Source organism: Nicrophorus vespilloides, unplaced genomic scaffold, assembly GCF_001412225.1.
Source record: "Nicrophorus vespilloides isolate i.1.1-1 unplaced genomic scaffold, Nicve_v1.0, whole genome shotgun sequence".
Classification (NCBI taxonomy): Eukaryota; Metazoa; Arthropoda; class Insecta; order Coleoptera; family Silphidae; genus Nicrophorus; species Nicrophorus vespilloides.
Genome location: NW_017096334.1, coordinates 55,532 through 76,140, shown reverse-complemented (window position 1 = coordinate 76,140; position 20,609 = coordinate 55,532). Strand labels below are relative to the sequence as shown.

Sequence of the window (20,609 nt, the reverse complement as noted above, 5' to 3'; positions counted from 1 at the left end):
AAACAATAATAGTGGGACTGAATACATTTGTTGATTGAAACCAACAGAATATATAGAATGAGAGCAGATGGATGGACTAGGCAGAGAAAAAATATCTGAAGAAAGAAATGACAAAAAATGAGCGGACGTTATAATATTTATGGATTTCTCCGTGTCCGGTTTTTACTGATTTTGATTACATAATAAATCTGTATACACAAAAAAGTATTATGGTTTTATGTATATATTCTTACAGAAATATATATCAGCTTATACGAGGAAGCACTGTTAATTTATACATCAACCTTATGGATTTACTAATTTTTTATTCATATTTTTTAGCTTAAGTTCGATAATAGGTACAGTATTATATACGTCCCTAGTTAGTGCGGGGCCCAGGGCAAAACATAATTTTGGGGCCCCTTGAACATTTTTTTTATAATTTAAAATAGCAACTCTAGAGAAACCTTTGCTTAGCAACGTGCCCTTTGACCTGAGCCTAAAAAAAGCATAAAAACGGAGCGCAGCCTAAATGTTTGGTGCAGACTTACGTTCGTGCCTGCCGGTTCGCATAAAGCTGCGGGGCCCAAAGCCTCGATCTAAAGACGGCTCTGATTATATATGATTGATTAAATTGATGTACAAATATTCATACAAACAGAAATATTCTTCCGAACGTACAAATATTCGTGTATACATAAAATTGTATTGGCGCCACAATACACTTTCTAATCAGAAACGATAGAGGGCGTTGCATAAATGTCAATACAGTTAACGCACAGTCTATTAACGTAAGTTCGATAATTCGCACATTATTATATACGATTACGATCTGATAATTAATTTATTATATTGAAATCGTCCTTTGGGAAACTCGAGTTGTATTATGTTTTATTAATTAAGAACGTATTCAGAATATCTCTAGAGAACTAACGTCCAAGATTGTCTCCAAGAATTTATAGTAAAATTTAATATAAATTTCTTCGTATTCTAAATGGAAAAGTTCTTCATATTTCCTTCGTTTTTATATAATACAATTCCCTTTTACAGTTTTATATGCAATTCAAATATATTTAATTCGACTGATTTATTTACAAAGAAATATAAATAAATATTTGTAGTTAATTTATATAAGATTTGACAAAAAAAATATTGTCAAAAGAAGTTTCTATTGTAATAAATATTAGAAATATAAAAGAAATCGCTTTTTTCCCTTGTATTTATTTTCTACCGTTTTATATCTGAAATTAAAATTTATGAACATTTGACTCTAAATATAAAAAAATCTTGCAATGCGAAGGATAAATTAATTTCTTAAGACCGTAAATGAGGACGGTGAGCAACGACTGAGAATCTACAAAGTCGAAAATATCTTTGATGGAAGTTATTAGTGTCTCTTCCATTACAAATATTTTCCCGACGATTTAAAATTATAATTGTAGCAATCAGAGCATTCCAGTTCTTCCACAAACATTCCTCCGGTCGCAATGTTAAACAAACATTTCTGTTAATTAACCTCCTTTTTAAATTATATAAAATGATACAAACTTCTATATTTCTATTTTATATAATGAAGTTATATTTTTGCTAAAGAAAAAAATACAGAAAATTCAGAGAGAAACTTTGAAATAGGTTAAATGAGAAATTAATAATTTGCATCGCATTTTCTTAGTAGATTTTTTTTTTTAAATTAAATTTTACGATCTTTTTAATGGTGCATCAAGTTTCAAATTCATTAAATAAATAAAAGTTTTAATGGAAATATGAAGTTTAAATAAATATTTTTTTTAGTAATAAAATGTAAGTTTTTTCATTAAAAATAATCTAAGTAACTCCTGTCTGTTTTATTTTCAACAAAAAAAAAATGTGTTTTTTTTCTTAAATAAATCTTATGCTTTGATATTCATAGTCAATATTGAAACTTTGTAAAAGGATTAATATTAGAATTGTGCTGTATTATGTAAGAGGAGAGCATCGGGTAAAAGCATATCCGGATAGTGTGTAACAAAGTTAAAATATGTCTTTTATCGTGCAAAGTCGAATAGAAGTTCGCTATAGAATCAGTAGAGAATCTTGCATCCAACAAATAAATGCATAAATTTACATTTATATGTGCATCTTGTGACACGTATCTCCTTTTCAGAAAATAGAAAATATACATATTTATTTGATTTAAAATTAGAATAACAATATATATATTTTTAGACCTTTTGGTTCACATAACCAAAGATTTGCAAATACAAAAGCTACTCCAATCTGATTTTTAAATTAGGTACAAATTTAATGTATTTTATAAGTTTAAAATATAAGTTATAAAATTTGCAAATTAAAAAAAAAACACTTACATTAAAATTTAGCTTCAAATTGGAATTTATAGGTGAAAATGATTATATAACTGCAATTTGATGATTTTTTCATACGAAATAGATTTGAAATTTTCAATATTTTTCAAGGCAATCTTTGTCTATTAGATCTTAAAATTATTTGTTCCATTTCAAGTCATTAAATTCAAAATTTGGTCCAAAATTTCTTTATATAATTTTTTTTTTTAAATAATTACTGAACACAAAACTAATATTTAAAATTATATTTATAGAAGAAAATTGTTACTTATATAACAGTTTGATGAATATGGCAACAGAAAAATATAGTTTGTTGCGTTTTTAACCCTTAAATACTATGGATGGGTCAAAGTGACCCATCTGATAATTTCTTTTATTCGCTTTCTAATGCAATTTAGTTATGGGGATTGACCACCTAGCTATTTCTAGTGTACTTTGCGGTAGGAGTAAAGCAATCTCGATGAAAGGTACTTTATTTATTATACTGTCTATTACGGGTCAAACTGACCCATAGCCAAAACGTACTTGAAATATCATCAATATTTGAATTTCAAATGCAACCATATGCAAAATACCAATTTATTCAACATGATAAAAAATTTGGCCAAACTGTTTTGAGTAATAAAATCAGTTTAAATGATCTTGAATGTTTTAAATAATAAAAATTTATCTATAATTGTTGTATAAATTAATAATGTGTTCTATTTTTTTTTAATATTTAATTATGGGTCATTTTGACCCGTAGTTTTTTTTTATTGGTTCGTAATAGTTATGGATTTTTAAGTATAAATTATATTAATAAAAATAAATAATCCCTAGAACTTTTAAAATATTCAACCGGTTTTCTATTGTCAATAGTGAATGAAAACTAAATGAAAGTTACTTTCAAATTATATTGGATTATGTGTGTATATTGAAGTAGATAGAAATAAGAAACTATTTCCAATCTCATCATTTACAAGCAGAGCATTTTTCATCTCGACCGTAATGGGAAAAGCGAATTGGAAATCTCTGAACTCGGGTGGGTTTTCCAAAGGCCCACCTGTACACAATCCTCCCAATTTCCCCGATATTTATGTAACTTCTCTGAATAATAAAGCACCATTATTTTCTCAGTTTCCACCCTCGTCCTCACTCAATTTCCACCCTTTTTTTTATTGCGTACTCATCCCATGTTCCGTTGTTTTTCCGCATATTCAGAAACTTCCCTCTATATATATCATAGCCAAGGCAGTTTTATATTACACCCTTAAATTGCTGGGAAGATGCAGACAGAAGAAAAAATAAATATGAGCAAAAAAAACAACCTATTTTTTTTTGCTCGAATGCCGTAATTTTATTTCTCTTGTCTGCGATTTAATGTAAAGGCAGAAATCTAGACAATTTTATGTTTACATTATGAGTTGAACGGAGGGAGTTGAGGAAAGAGGCAGAAGCTAGAATTTTATGCATTTTTATGTGTTCGTACCGTTTTCAGTATGCTTTTACGGCGATGCAGAACTCATAAAAGTAAATGTGAAACGGTTTTTCCTCTCATCTTCGTCGCGAAATACTACATCAAATAAATTGATCAACTTCTTTCAGAATTATTTACAATTTATAAAATTGGATAGTAATATCTTAGAAATATGTATTTCATTAATTAGAGTTGAGTAGTTTTACGTAAAATATTAGTTTATTAAATAAATAAGCATTTTTTCTTGCAATTCTAATAAATTGTTTTTTTTATTTGTAGCTAAAGTGTCCATACACATAATGTATTGTTCTACAGTAAAAAAAAATATAAAACTTGATAAAAAAAACATATTTCAGATGTATTAACAAATGTAAAAAAAGGCATTTTGTAACAAATTTATGTAATATTTTGATAAATTAATGAACATTTTGTTTTCGTTTTTTCAAATTAGAACTTTGAGAAGTATAGCTTATAACATAATTAAATAGAATTATCAAATCTAATAAATACTTGAAATGTAGAAGATAAAATAAATTGCTTGTTGGCTAATGATCTGGAATGAAATGCTTTGAAAATTTCTCAATTTTTAAAAGTATTTTTGATATCTAAATGGATGCTTTATCGCTTTCCTTTTTTAATATGTATTTAGGATGAAACTTGATAAGTAACCAAGGGGATGATGACTTGAAAGGATGTTCCTTTTTTTTTTCATCTAACGGTTGACTGTGTAAGATTCCTACTAGTCCTACCAATTAGTATTCGACCCCACTCAATTCGTAAACTTAGTAGGCGTGAAATTAGTTTGAACAGTTACAAGATTATCGTAAAACTGTAACATAAAACACTCATAAAGTAGACCTACAAACTTCCTTCGTAATGTTGATCTTTTAACTTTGTTTTTATGCCCAGTTTAGTTAAAATTAATGTCAGAAAATTAAAATGTTATAACATTTATAGCAACATTTTTTGATTTAAAAATTTGCAATTTTTTTCCGTATCAAAGGTTTTTTTAAGTAGTTATTTCATAATTATTGAAGCAATATTGTTAAATAATAATATTATTTTTGTAAAATGTCTTTTACTGGTCCTAATTTATGCCAAATGACTGAAAAAAAATGATCCAATTTATACTATATTAATTAAAAATAAACTTGTATAATGTAATAATACTTAAGTTCAAAAATATCAATTTTCCTTGACTTTGAATTATGTTTTTGTATGATTTTATACATAATTTAGGAATTATTGTTTCAATATTATGATTTGCCACAAAATTATCAAAGCATGTTGCGTCAATAATACGTGAGTGCACATAATGGGATGTAATAACTTTGTATTTGCTGACTCAATAATATCACTCACTGGCTTTCTGCCAATCATTCTCGTCTCCAGAATCGTGAAACTAATGAAATTTTAGTACAGTAGCAAAAGCTACAACAATAAAAATGTAGAAAAAATACATACATGCTCTACTATATTTAATATACTTTACTTCATTTCAAAAAAAAATTGCTACGTAGGGCACATGCTTTTTTAGAGTGAATTTATTAAGAAATGAAAAATTCGCATAAAATACGCACCAGCAATTTTTTATTTTTAAATTATATAACACATTTCTTATCAAAACGTTTAATACGCAGTCTAGGTTCATTACTATTTAAAACGTATACAAATTGTGCGTATTATACACGAAATATTATTACAAATAATGTGTTTTACATACTGTATGAATTATCAATATTAAAAAGTATATTCTTTACTCAACTATAATACGCACACCATTTCTTTTACAGTTTCAATTATACACGAATTGTGTTAAATATATTTGAAAAATACACTTCTTACGCGAGTATAATACGCACTTATTTTACACTTTAAAATTTTTACAAATATGTGCGTATTATACATGAGATATTACGTTTTCTAAATATCAATATTGAAAATTATTTTTTTTACTCAAGTATAATACGCACTTCATTGTATTACAAATTAAATTATATACAAATTGTGTTTAATATGTTTGAAAAATACACTAGTAGAATACGCACTGCACTTATTTTAAATTTTACAAATAGTGCGTATTATAGACGTAAAAGTACAAATTTCTTTTTTATACAGAACAATATAGTACACTTTTTTGCAGATTTAAAAGTATACAATAAACGCTGTCCAAAATATTAATGTTGAAAAATTACATTTTTCTTCTAGAGTATAATACTCACAGAACCTTTTACATTATAAATTTTATACAAATTGTGTGTATTAAGAATCTTATACAAAAAAAATCAATGTTCAAATATTACATTTTTTACTCGAGTATAATACGCACACAAGATCATTTACAGATTTAATTATATACAATTTGTTCATATTTTACTTTAGATATTATTAGAAGCTGTACGAATAATTAATATAGTGTTTCTATAAGATATTTTTTATTTAATACTCGAAATTTTATAGTTTACATATTTTGATATACAGAAGATCAACTGTTGCTTATTTTTTGTTATATATTAAAACTTATCTTTATGACGGCTATAATTCCACCTGTTACTTTTATAGTTACTTTCTGCTGCTACTTATGTTTATATTGTTATGACCAATAAAACTATATAAAATATCAATTACAATTTCTAATATAATCTAAATAAATAATCGAAAATCTAAATCTTAAATAAACTAAAGAATTGCACTGTTTGAAACCTCACTAATTGAGGTCGATAAAACTACATACATGTATAAATATACTAATTATTGAGAATTCGATCAATAAAAATTTTGTTTCTTTTGAAATTTTCAAACCGTACTTTAGTGAATCCGCACTATACGAGTTACTTTATGCATCTATATCCATACGATATTCATTTTTCCTCTGACATTTCAACATCTAATTACGTTTTCGTGACCTATTGTATTGTGCCGTAGATGCACCTCTTGACAAGGCAATTGTATTGCACGTGGATTACACCATCTGCTCAATGATTGCATATTGCCAATGTTCAAGGAGTATTTCCAATTCCCTATCTAGAATCCAATATATACCCCTTCTAAATTTGCTGCATTTCACAAAATAAACTGCAAATACGAGTATTTCACATTTAATAAAATTAACAAACCGAAAGTAACATTCAAACGCAGCACTATTATTGAATAGCAAACATAAAACGCGAAATACCGTATGAATATTCCAATGCGTTTCATATCAAAGCGAGCTGTCATTGAATGACATTCGAGTTTAGGCAAAAGCTCGTGTTAGTAAACGTCACATCCGGCAGACTATATTACACGTTCATTTTTGTTTGTTCAATTTATTTTTTTTTCACATTCACTTCAATTTTGTTCATTATTACAATAATAGCATGGAATTTCGTACATTGGACATTGAATTGATATAAATCTCATATTTGTTTTTCATATTTCATTTTTTTATGATCTAATTCTAATTCCAATCTAATTCATTGGAATTAAACCGAAATTATTATCGGATTTTCAGGATGTATATAATTTGTATTTTTTTTGTTTATTTTTATTTTCCATTTACTTATGTATATTTTTCATGATATAATTCGAAATATTTATTCTGATTAAGCTGAAATTATTGCAATTTTTTAGAAGTTTTGAAATACTTTTTTGATTTTTTAATTTAATTTAATTATTCTACATGTTTGTAGTATTTTTTTACCTTAATGTAACCTCCTTAATAATCGTTCCCTTAAAGTTAAGATCCGCAACTCCTTCTCCAGTTCCTTTTCCCCGCTTCAGGGTGTCCCGCAAGGTACCCCTTCTTCTGTTATATAACCTTTTTTTGTTGTCATATGTATAGCCCCGATCCTATACCTTCGATTCCAACCTCTATAACCTCCAATACGCTGATGACACTACATTGGTTTCCCACGCCTCTTTCCTTCAATCCTCTATTCTTAATCTTCAAAACCTCTTATCCTCAACCATTTTATGGTTTAAAAACTGGCGCCTCAAAATTAACCCATCTAATACCAAACTCCTTATTCTCTACCATTGCATATCCGATTCGTCTCCCCATGTTACGTTAAATAATTATTCCATTTTCCCATCACCAAATACCTTAGAATCCTTCTTGATCATAAACTCAACCACAATTCCCATTCCAACCAACTCAAATCCAAAATTCAATCCAGATCCCGTCATTTCCGTCCCTTAACCTTCCGTAACTCCGAAATATCCATACAGTGCCAAATATCCATTTATAAATTCATATGTCGTCCTATCCTTGACTACAGTTTCCCAAAGTCGAAATCTTGTCCTAAAAAACCTGTCCGTATCCGAACGTTCCACCCTTCGCATCCTCACCAAAATACGACATCCTAATAATCCTCTACACAATCCTACTAATGATCTCCTTTACTCCAAAACAAAAAAATAGTTCCTCGACCGATACCTTTCCCTATCCTTGAAATTTAAATCCAAACAGTCCAACATTGCCTTCCTCTCTAAATTCTGTGCCCCTCGAAACCCAAATATCCTTCCCAAATTTAAATACCTTACATTATCCCTATTCCAATACCTAATGTCCCTCGATTGATACCCTTTTCATCTTAATGAAAATTGTTCTGTAATGTATGAACATTCTTTTTATTTATGAATATGATATAATTCCAATTAGTAATTTTAATTAATCCTCAATTGTTGTCGTTAATATAACGATGTATTTGATTATGTTTAGATTTTTTTTTTCTAGTAATTTTTTCATCTTAATGAAAATTGTCCACCAATTGATTAATATTTTTTTTATTTACGAATATTTTTTTAATGTTATAATTCCAATTATTAATTTTAATTAATCCAAAATTATTACGAATTTGTATTTATCTATTAACCTGATTTTCGTAATGCATTATTTTTTTTATTAGATTTTTTTTCATGTAGTTGTTTTTTTTTTGTTTTCAGTCGTTTTTGGTGTTTAATGTAGTGCAAATGCGCGCTTCACTAGATTTGTGTTCGTTAATTATATTGATGTTTTACTATTCCGACCACGGTAAATTGAACGAAAACATAAAATCAGGAAACGAATTTGTAGTTCCACTATAATATGTTGTTTCATAAAGCCACTGTAAAATGGATATTTTCATGAAAGTTAATTGCTTTGATGTCATTCTGTCAAATATTTTTAAATCTAGTAATAATTAATGTTAGTTTAAAAAAAGTTATAAGTAAATATGTCTTTAATTTGATTTTTTTAGGTAATATAAATGTTTATATTAAAAATAAATAAACTTTATTAAGTTCGATTATTTTAAGTTTCATTTTCTTCACAAGAAAGTTAAACAATTTAAAAATTACTAAAAATCGACATTACTGCCATCTCTTAACAAATAATGTATAAGTGTATGTGAAAAATGTAAACTGTGGTTTAAAATAATAAACTTTACGTTTGTTGCACTTGATTTGAGGAAACATTATTTACTTGTAAAGTGTTTTCCTTTACAGTTTTTTTTATCGTCATTAAAAAAATGAAGAAGTGTTGTTTTAATGTTACCTATTCATTAAGAAAGTTCGCATGAATTGTGGGCTTTAATGGTCGTCGTAAAGTCCGTAAGCTTGGAGATTACATTGTCATTTGCAACAGTTCCAACTTATTTTATGATCTTTACATGTATGCAAAGCCAAGCCTACGCTCATATATTCCTTTGATGATCGTCATCATTTCTATATTTTTTTTTATTAAGCAAAATGAGATTTTAATTGTACTTTGTTTTATGTTCTTTCAGAGTGAGATGTTTGCAGTTAGCAGAGGATAGTGTTAGGAGCAGATCATCTTTGACAGTTGGATTAAGTTAAATTAAGATATTTAAAAGATTGTTTTTGTTGGTAAGTTTATAAGGAAGTAATTAGTATGTAGATTAGTAACAAAAATTATCCAATAATTTGATCATTTGATTCATTATAGTCAAATATGACAAATTTTGTTGTCTCTTTTCATGTACTTATATAATAATTTGATCAATATTATTTTAAATACCCCCGAATTATTCTCAAAATTCTAGTTTTTTCTTCATAATTTTTATGAGTCTTAATTACCTTTCGCTTCTCTTTACTATAAACCTTACCTCCTTACTTTAATTTAAAAATTCTAGTTTATTTCATGTTTTTTTTTATATGAATTACCTTTGACTTCTCCTTAATTGAAACTAGTAAATATAGATGGCAGCACTTTACGTCATTAATTATACTTAATAGTTCATCATAATCAAATATGACTGATGTTTATGTTACTTTTCGTATATAGTGCGTCCACGCTATATATGAAAAGTGATACAAATTTTCAAATTAACATAAATTCATGATATTTCCTAGTCATTTTCATAAAAAATAAAAAAAAATAGAAACTTTTTATAAAGTTTAGTTATTGACAGTTATCTTATGAGATATGACTGTTACAACACATACGAACATTAGCTTTTTAAATTAACTCTAATTCTTTGAAATTTTAACATCCAAGTGATTAAGTTTTATAATCTTTTAAATTCTTTCTTTAAAGTTAAATTATCGAGAATTGCATTTGACAGTGTTTTGACATATCACTTTCACATCACATACTAACGCAAGTTTGTAAAATTAACACTAATTCTGAGAAATTTTAAGTTCCAATTAAATAATTACTTTAAATTTAAATTATCGATAAACGAATTTGACAGTATTAATTAAGCATTAATTTGTAATTAAACAAAATTATATAGGAATATTTCATATTAAAAAAAAAAACATTAAAACTTTATTACTATTACAGTACAAAATTTTTAATTCTAAATCCCTGAAGAAATAAAAACATTTTTATAATCTTTAATTTATTCTGAAAGTATAGCAAAAAAAATAATTCATTTTTACATTTATTTATTGATATTTACAATATTTAAACAAAGGATAAAGCAGCATTTATAAGTAATATTTATAGTAAATTTTTTGAACTTTTATTATATAAAAAATGAACTTTTAATAATTTAATGTATAGTAATAAGCTACTTATTATAACTATAAAATGTTCCCTGCGGAAGCTGGGCTTTTGTAGTCAATAATAAATGTTCAGTCTGGAACAAGGTATTAATGACGGTCGCTTTAATAGATACACTATAGTCTCATGGTCCTTTATGCAATCTATTGATTGCAGCTCCATTCAAAGGAAAGATTATTTAAAGCCACAAGACGTATTCTTTAGGTGATTTATATATACCAACAATTTTATCTTATCCTACATCCCTAAGCAATTCACAAAATTACAAACGCTTTCCTAAAAAAATGTAATTAATATTACGAGGAAAATAATTTTTTAATTTTTTTTTATACTTTATTAATAAATTTTCAAATTCTAAAGATTTAAGTCTATTTTCTTTGAAATTTTCTAACTTTTGTCATATCACTTTCGAATTAATTTCTATGAAGCTTTTCTGGTACGTACACACTTCATGTAATAAGCAACGTCTTGTATAAGAGTGCGCCCGCATCTCTAATTTAAATATTTAATGAAACTCTTTAACATACGATTAAAAATAAAATTTGTAATTTGAATAAATGTTATCTCATAATTATATTTACAATTAATGATAGTAAAACTTATGCAAATATTGTAAATGTGTAAGTTATGTGTATTAATATTTATAGAAACAGTTCAACATACAAAAATAAACATAAAAAACTCTTAATCGAAAGTTTTTTAGTGCGTTAGATGTTTTTTTTTAATTTCAAGTTAGTTGTTTATTTTTTCATATAAAAATAATAGAAATTTAGCAATTAATTAAAATTTAGTCGTTTTTTATGAATTAATAAATTTTCTAGTAATTATCTTTAAATATTCGATTTATGGAAATTTTTGATAAATTTATTGGAAAATCAGACAAAGTGTGACAGAATACCGAGCACACAGATTACTGTGAATATGTTTCAATCGAAAGCGGAATCCAATTTGAATTGCGCGCCGTATTTCAATGGACGTTGTTGCCACGTCAAAAGTTTATCACTGCTGAACATTTATTCGATGCAATGAAACGTCTGATTGATGAAAGAGAGACCGCAGTACAATTAAAACGCACCCACGTAAAGGCACCATTATTTGAACACAGCACTAATCGCATCAATCTTTTTCCACAAATATTGATTAAATTCCCATTTTGTACTGACAATTCATGCAAAAAAAAAGTAAGAGTTCAATAAAATCGTCTGAAAAAATAGAATTAAAGAATTTACTATAAATTATGTTAAATGGACAAAATATATTGAAAATAAATAATTTCATATGAAAAAAAAAAAAATTCGAAATCTTATATTTTACTTACAAAAAGTTACTACTTTAATTAATTATAATAAACTATTTCATTTGAAAACAAATCGTTGTAGCTTCAAAAATTTAACAACTAAATAAGATTTTCTTCACAATTTGCCATCTACTCTATACGTTTTTTTCTTCTCTTTTCTTCTATGTTTTTTGAAATGGTCTTATATAATTCATTTGGAACTGGTGAATTCCATTCCAATCTCCAGCAATATTGCCGCCCATCCATATCCACCACCACTAATGCTTTTTTTGTGTATCCCTTTCAACATGTTAGAACCTCATTCGGGGAAATATTTGTTCCTCTGAGCATACCCTTGATCTTCATTACTTCTTCTTTTCCGTCGTAGCGGCATTGCATTTTGATTAAAATCGACCTTTTTCTCTTCGTCTCCATTCTCTTATTCCTTTCAAATTGCTACAGTTATGCGACCTTCCTATTTATCTGAAGAAGGATATACAAAAAAATGTTTCTTTTACAATACGTTTTATCTTAAAAAAAAGAGTCAAGATTAATTGTGGAATATTCAACAAAAGATGAAATCATTATTAAAGCATTCTATGACTATTAAATAAATGATTACTTATATATTGTAAAAATTACATTTCAATTCCATTTCTCTATGATTTACATAGTTTATGATGTGTTCAATAAATTAACAAAAAGAATATACAACTATGTTTTATTATCAATAATTATGATTAAAATCAACATTTTTCTCTTCATCTCGACCTTCCTATTTATCCAAAAAGAAATATAGGATTTCTTTTTGAATACATTTTATCCTCAAAAAAATGATAGAAGATTAATTGTGAAACATTGAACATAAGATGAAATCACTTTGAAAGTATTGTGTAACGAATAATTATTATTTATATATTGAAATTTAAAAATATCCATTTTCCAATTATTTACATAGTCTTTTTATGGGTTCAATAAGGTTTAATCATAAACTTTATAAAAATAATATTCAAATTAAATTGTTTTTTATTCTTTGATTATTTTTGTAAATAAATATTATTATCTTTCATTTTTTTCTAATTTATGTAAAATTTCATAATTGCTCATACTTAATTAATTTTTATTAACAAACTGTTGTTTTTTATTTTTTATAATTTAATGGAATTTTGTTATAATCCGAACAATTCTGCAAATATTCGAAACAATAGTGAAACAAAATTTTTCAAATATGTCCTGTTTTTAACTGTGCCATATAAAACGCGGTATCAAACAATTCCCTTTCATCTTGTTCCGATTGAAATCCGTGTAGTTTCATACACAAAATATAGGAATATCTATTATTTCATTGTGTTTTTTTTTAAATACCAATACTCTATTGAATTTATCTGAATTTCATCGTATAAATCCAAAAGTATGTAAAAAACGCATATTTTCCTTGTTTATTAATTATGAATTTTTTAGCATTTTTTTTTTAATCAAAGCAAAATATTGAAAGGTAAAAGATTGTTCCAATTGAGCCAGTTTATTTTTAACATTTATTTTTTTAACCGTGTTAAAGCAAAAACATACCGTGTAAAATGAGGATACGTTATGTTCAATATTTATTTTCTAATTAAAAAAAACTGTATAAATAAAGTAACGTATAATAAATAAAGAATTTTTATATGAAAGTATTGAATAATATCAAAGTTCTATTAACTTTTTAAGTCTTAAAGCTTACAACTTATTTTAATGCAAACAACTTTATTTGCTAAAAAAAAAGAACTATATTTCCATTACGGAGAGTAAAAATGGCCAATAAATAACTATTCTTTGGATAAAAATATCGAATAATATGAAAGTCCTCTTAACTATTTACCTTTTGAAGTTCTTAAACGCTTTGAATGCAAAAAAATGTATATCGAAAAATTTTAATAAATAAAAGAGAAAACAATTCAATATGAAAATCCATCAAGAAAATGAAAATTTTTAAAAAGAACAAAATCATGAGTATGAGGAAAAGGATAATATATAGAGAATTTTTTGATAGAGAATAGTGATTTTTTTTGGTTTAAAATATGGAATATATGAAATTTTTATTGATTCTCCTAAACGTTTTTTTGAGATTTTTATTGTAAGAAAAATTGCTAAATAAACGAATTGAAATTATATAAGAAACTCCATCGATGAGACTCGAAAAACAGTATTCAACGACTGTTGAATTCGACTCCTTAATCTTTATTTTCAATAAAAAAAATAGAAATAAAATAAAAATCATAAGGAAGTAACAGGGTTTTTATTTTTATTTTTAAATTATTTTCATTCAGTAAAATGTAACAGCAAGGCAATCTTATGAAAATAAGCTACAAACTAGTATACTGTAAAATCTAATTTACTTTTTAATGACATATGAAATATGAAGTAGTAGGACTTGTATGTTATTAGTTTAAAGTAGTGTACGGAACTTCTGACGCTAGTTGAGTTTAAACGATTTTAATCTGGCAATTGTAGCCGTGTCTGGGAAGATGGGAATCCTCGGAGACTCGAAGTCAGATTGTGAGGATATTAAAGGATTCCGTAAGAGCTAGATCTCCGCTTGAAGAAATAGCTTAAATTCGGTTCAACCATTTATCAGGTTAGCGTCAATTTTCAGGAAGGAACAACTGAAAAAAAAGTAACGTGAAGATCTACGTAACATAAACGTTTCACTTCTGAACAATTGTATAGAACTGTAAATTTTAAGAAATGGTTTTAAAATGCAGTGCTACATAATTATCTAATTGAATAAATATCGTAAATAAGAAACTTCACCTTTCACTGAAAAAAATCTAGTTTTCCAGTTAGGAAAGGATGATTTTCGTTAGTTTTTCTTGCTGAAAATTTCACCTTTTCAACAATCTCTACGTTTTTTTTAATAACAGGATAACAACAAGAATTGTAAACTGAAAAAAATTACTATCAATAATTAAATTATGAAATTGCCTGAAAAATCGCAGTATGATAAAAAAAATCGTTGGGCTCCGATGAGTTTACAATTTCTTCCTGTTTTATTTAATTACTTGAAAGTTACCCGTTAAGCAATTTATTATCTAAAAATAAGTTACGTACTGTACCTTACTTAACTGAGAAATGACGATTATTGATGTCTTCAGTTTATATTGAATTTCTCGAAAAAATAGATTATACAGAATATAACAATACGGAAATTAAAGCAGAAAGCCCTGCCTTTTCAACGATCCCAATTGCATCCTTCTGCTACCATCCGATTGTCTGCTACGAGCTGTCAAAAAACGTACTTGGATTAATTTAAGAATAATCACGTAGGATATTTACATATTTCAACAAGAATCGTAAACTGGAGATCGTCACCTTTCGAAGAAGCCCGCTGAAAAGAAAATTGAAAATCAATATTTCGATCTTGAATGTGTCTGAAAATTACCTAAATTGTGTTCTTATTTATGTTGTTATATAATTAATGCAATGAATATTTTTGATATTGTTATATTTTTGTACATTTATGTTTGTCAAAGAATGTAGCAAAATGAATATTTACAATGGATTTGCCCTACATTAGTACGCATAAAGTAACACCACATAACCTATTATGTAACATCACTCTTGTGCGAAATACGAGCGTATGCGTGGGCGTAGGTAGATAAAAAAGGATTGAGATAAATATGAATGCACCATAAAAAAAAGTTGAAGCAAAAATGAAATAGCTGTAGCGTATGTTGGTGAATTATTTCGAATAATAACAGTTAGGATTATTCAAATGTGCGAAGGGGATGGAGACGCGCAAACGCGGAAATTCACCATCCCTTATCCCGAAGGGCGATTAGGTAACAAAACAAAACAATATTATGTAGAGCAAATAAAACATTGCTTAGCATATCTGTAGTATATCAAATGGGAGCGTACAGATACCAAAGTTTTTGCAGCACAAAATGCAAATTCCTTTCCTATTATCATCCTGCGTTGTTCTTGATACGTACAGGAAATTGTAATGTCTAGAAAACAGGTCGTGGCGTTGTAATGTTATCGCTCAATCCAAAGATCAACCCTCACAAAAAAAGATCATCCCCTTTCACCCTCGACAATTTTCAAAGCCTCGAGTGTTAAATCAGAAGCTGTAAAATGATATTATTTCCAATATAAATACAATATCTGTTTATTGCAGCGCCCGAGGATATTTATGGCGGATTATGTTATGTAACAGTGCGGTGAAAAAAGGCAACAAACGGCTCGAAAAAATAAAATTACGTGCGTATACGTATGGTGAAATATGGAGAGCGAAAAAAAATTTGTTTATTGGCGTAGTTTCCGTGAAATATTTTTCGAGTGATCCGATAAAAATTGTGAGTATTTTCGCACTGATGACACTAGAGCCGTAAAATTTTATAGATATTTTTATTATGATTTTCAACTATAAACCATATACCTTTAGTTTATAGTTTTTGTTTTTTTTCCAATGCGACATAATTCACGTTATGAAATTTTCATTATACATTAATGTTCATAAATATACCTATTCTCCGGTTTACACGGTAGATAGGTTTCTGAGAAACAAGTGTAAATCGAAATTGTAACTTTTTGAATGTAAAACCGTGTAAATCTAAAAGTGAGTAAAAAAATCATAGGATAGGTTATTTACAATATTTATTTTTTTTAATCCAGTAAAACCGAAAACATGTAAAAAAAAGTACCGCGTAAAAACGATAACGTGTTAAAAAAGCACCGTGTAAAACGAGAGATAGATGTAGATATTGAAATTAGTTCTTGAGATTTGATAAGTCCTTCGTTAAACTTAAGTGTAGTTTTAAATTTTATTGAATAAAGTCTATTATAAAATTTATATTATCACGTAATTTCTACCTATGAATCAAAATGTCCCGTTCTTTTTATTTTGATCTACACAATTGATCTATTGCATATGTCACAAAACGTTGTTGTTTTCTTGTCACTCTTGCTTGGACAAAAAAATCTCTTTCTTTTGGATGTAGAAATCCATTTATTAGGTTGTGTTTTAAAAGGCACTTTAACCCGTATGATATTTGCAAGCAGAATTCTATGATTTCGGGGAATCTTTTTGCTGCACATTCGATCATGCATTTATGGTTTACACAACGTCCTACATATTTTATCAATGAATACCATGAATTCTTCCTTCCAAGTGGTGAGGATTCATATAAAGATTGTCCCTAAATTAACGATTTGAATTAAATAGAAAACACAGTTTTTATCACAATCACATAATCACAATCTGAAGACTAAAAACTGTGTTTTCTATTTAATTAAAATTTTGCATTAATTTTGGGACACCCTTTATAACTCTTCTATTAATACCACACATAATTAGAAATCCATTTTCATCGAGTGCATCCATACCTGCTTTAGTCTTATTATGGAAATGTATGATACCGGTTTTTTTTTTGCAAGTTACTCCACTTTATAATCGAAATATTTATGATATTTCAAAAACATATTTGCTATAGACGGGTCACTTTGACCCGAAATATATTCTACAATAAAATAAATTTATTTACTGTGCAAAAGTGCGCTAGAAAATACCAGAATATCTAAAAGCTCAACCACCATAATTAAATTCAGTGGCAATCGAAATCTAAACAACATTATTAAATTATTCCGAAGCGTAGTCACTTTTAAATTGTTATTAATAATAAATAAAAATAAAAAATAAAATTGTCCTGTTAATAATCTAATTGTATTTGAGATTAATAATTTATTGTTATTAATAATAAAAATGTAGCACATGGTGACTACGCTCCGGAATAATTTTAAAATGTTATTGATATAGTCGGGTTTTTGATACAGTCGGGATTTTGGTTATTGGGATTTTGGTTCTCGGGATTTTGATACAGTCGGTATTTTGATTCCGAACGTCGTGATTTCGATTGACGGTCAATTAAATTACAATAGAATGCGAATGAAAACAAATATCAGGTGGGTCATTCTGAACCATAAGTAGTTCTTACGGGTTAAATTAAAAAAAAATCATTGACGAAGAAGCAAATATTTAAGAATTTATATATTTAATTTGTATAAAAACTGAGAGTTTTATTTGATAAAATTTGTAGGAACTTTTATATAATAATAGCAACATTTTCAATAACGAATTTGCAAATATTTATACATTTTTTTATAAAAGCATTGGCGATGATCTATTATGTAATAAAGTACAAAATGAAATAAAACAAAAAGGGTAGTTAATAAATATAATAATTATGTAAAAATACATGTAGCGACAATTGAATTGAAAGTAGATATTTAATTGTTTGAGAAGAAATAATAACAAGTATTCCATTCTATGACCAAAACTTCTTTGAATTTTTTTATTATGTAAAATATGGCGTATCCACTTATTAATAATTAAATTAGATTTATAACAATTGTATTATTGTGGAAAGAAATAAACATATGAAAGAAAATAATAATTATAAAATTAGAGTTGATTATCACAGGTTTTCTGACTTAAAATCTAATAGTTAAATTAAATGTATTATCAAATAACCCGGCGAATCCACAATTTATTCGCATTCCAATACAAAAATGATTATAAAAATATTATAGAAGCATGAACTGAAGAATATTTAACTTAAAACAATATTAGCAAGCAAGATTAACACATTTTTATTAATAAGAAATATACAATAATAACAATATTATTTGTATTTAATCATTTCGTCTCAGAAATTAAAAAAAAAACTGTAAGAGAAATGTTTTAATTGTAATTAATTTCTAGGAAATATTTGTAATTATAAAAACCTTCTGGATTTTACCTCGAAATTCACTGGTCCAATTTAAACAACTTCGTGTAGTCGAATTTTAGGTAACATTCATTCTGTTACACAATTTCAAAAAACTTGTATAAAAAAAAGATTCATGTTTAATTACAGAGAAGAAAACAATTTCCTCAAACAGTTATTTTTTCTGTTATTTGTAATTATAACGACTTTCTTGATTTTACCTCGAAATTGACTGGTCTAATTTAAGCAACTACGTGTGGCAACGTTAGGCAACTTTAAATAATTTAACATATTTTACCTAACACTCATTTACAAATACAGTGGAACCTTGTTTAACAAGCACCTCTCATAACGAGCATTTCGCTTAACGAGAAAAATGAATTGTAAGAAAAATGACTCGCTTAACGAACGACGTATCGCATAACGAGTGACGATGAAAAGATAAGTCCCGGTTTGAGCGCCTGCTACATCATTTTCAAAACTTGTGTACACATATTATGTGTATTTTTGAATATGTTTCACTATACGAGTAAAAATTCGGAAATTTTGGAACGGATTAAACTCGTTAAGCGAGGTTCCATAGTAAATTATAGTTATAGTTGTTTTTACTTTTAAATTCATTCATTATGTTAAATATTTTCAAAAACATGTATAATAAAACCATTCGTGTTTAATTACAGTGAAGAAAATAATTTCATCACGAAATCTTGGAAGAGAACGTGCTAAATATGTCTGCTCTTTTTTTTCTGTCAGCACCCCTTCAGTTTACGTGACCGTAAAGGAAAACGAAGGATGGAACAAAATATATATATATATTACGCAACGTAATTACGAGTAATTATCTACACTGGAGGGTGACTTGCTGAAAATCGGTCACCATTAGCAGAAGTCCTGAGAGGCTTTCAGAAGCAATCTTGGTTTTCTTGGTATTTCCTTGGGTCGGACGGCAATATTATTAAATAAAAAGGTTCTCCGTTTTTTTTCCTCTGCGTTCAGTACTTGTATTAAAACTCTAGAGTTTATCCGTTCGAAGAAGTTTGAATATTCATGAGGAATCCGATGGGAATAAGTCAAAGATGACGTTTAATTGAGGCAAAGCAGATGAGATTTAAATTAAGGGTTTCTATAAAGGACGAAAAAATACAGAGTTTTTTTTTATTTAACATAAACTAATGTAAATTTTCAATGTAAATTAAATTTGATTATTCGAAATATGCTAAATTATTTTTCTTATAAAATGACTATACTTTAACGAAAATCTTAATCATAACTTTAAATTATACTATAACCTGTTTTTGTGCGGTCTTTTTAATGCGATTTTTTTACGCGGTATATGAAATCCAACCAATTCCAACGACGTTGGCACCATTGCAATGTTTTCTATTAGTGTGCATATGCAAAGCCTGCTCAAACGATTCTGTCGATTTTGAAGCAATTCATGACAAGAAGCATTTCTCCATATGTAAAATGAGAAATTAAATGTTTTTAAAATGTTGCCATGTGTAATTTAATTACTTATTTTGTTTGGATGCACTTTTGGATGCATATTTCGTAAATCTTTGACGTATTTTCCAAGTGCGTTTTTTTATGCGATCCCTATCCACCGCATAAAACAAGTTTCTGTAATGTATTATATAATATTATACAAAAGTTATTTGTTATATGCAAGAATTTATGAAAATTTCGAATATTTTTTTGTGCGATTTCTTTTATGCGGTCCCTATCTACTGGACAGAAAAGGTTTTCCTATATTTTTAACAATTATTTATACATTAAAATTTTCCATGATTAATTTAATTTAAATATTTCTATTTGTATACTATTT

The 20,609-nt window shown here is 27.2% G+C and overlaps 1 protein-coding gene across 1 annotated transcript in view; it reads left to right on the top strand.

Moving 5' to 3' along the window:
* Nucleotides 1-20,609, top strand: part of LOC108556699 (uncharacterized protein DDB_G0286591-like) — a 61,259-nt gene that overhangs the window by 18,138 nt on the left and 22,512 nt on the right. The window contains exon 2 of the mRNA XM_017912908.1: nucleotides 9,525-9,624. The gene's annotated coding sequence lies outside the window, so the exon portion shown is untranslated. The remainder of the gene's footprint in view (nucleotides 1-9,524; nucleotides 9,625-20,609) is intronic.